At 41.9% G+C, this 451-nt stretch overlaps 1 protein-coding gene across 6 annotated transcripts in view; it reads left to right on the forward strand.

The window, feature by feature from the left end:
* Nucleotides 1-451, forward strand: part of shroom3 (shroom family member 3) — an 80,986-nt gene that overhangs the window by 73,471 nt on the left and 7,064 nt on the right. The gene's annotated exons all lie outside the window — the stretch shown is intronic.

Below are 451 nucleotides of genomic sequence, written 5' to 3' on the forward strand. Positions count from 1 at the left end.
CCCCCATTCTTAAAGAAAAGCTGAAAGGGATGGGGGTGGATCCCTGCTTCACGTCCTGGATTGTGGATTAAACAAAAAAGCTGGGTCTGTGCTTGGCAGGAGTCTGGACTCACTCAGGACTGTTGTGGAGAGACGCATGCAATGTAAGATGGAGGCCATCTTGGACAATACCAACCATTCTCTCCACAACATTCTGGCAGGACAGAGAAGCAGCTACAGGTGCAACAAATGTCTCATCTCACTGTGCTGCAGAACAGAGAGGTTCAGGAGATCCTTTGTTCCCACTGCCATCACACTATACAACAACTCAGCCAAAGGAAGTAGACTAATTTAATTATTGTTGTTTGTTTATTATTAACTGTTATTATTATCAGCAATGAGTTAATGGACACATTAATTCCCCATAGGGGTTAAATAAAGTATCTATCTATCTATCTATCTATCTATCTAT

The sequence above is a fragment of the Seriola lalandi genome, unplaced genomic scaffold, assembly GCF_002814215.2.
Source record: "Seriola lalandi dorsalis isolate HSWRI2012SDOR001 ecotype SW California unplaced genomic scaffold, Sedor1 jcf7180002054404, whole genome shotgun sequence".
In the NCBI taxonomy this organism is placed as follows: domain Eukaryota; kingdom Metazoa; phylum Chordata; class Actinopteri; order Carangiformes; family Carangidae; genus Seriola; species Seriola lalandi.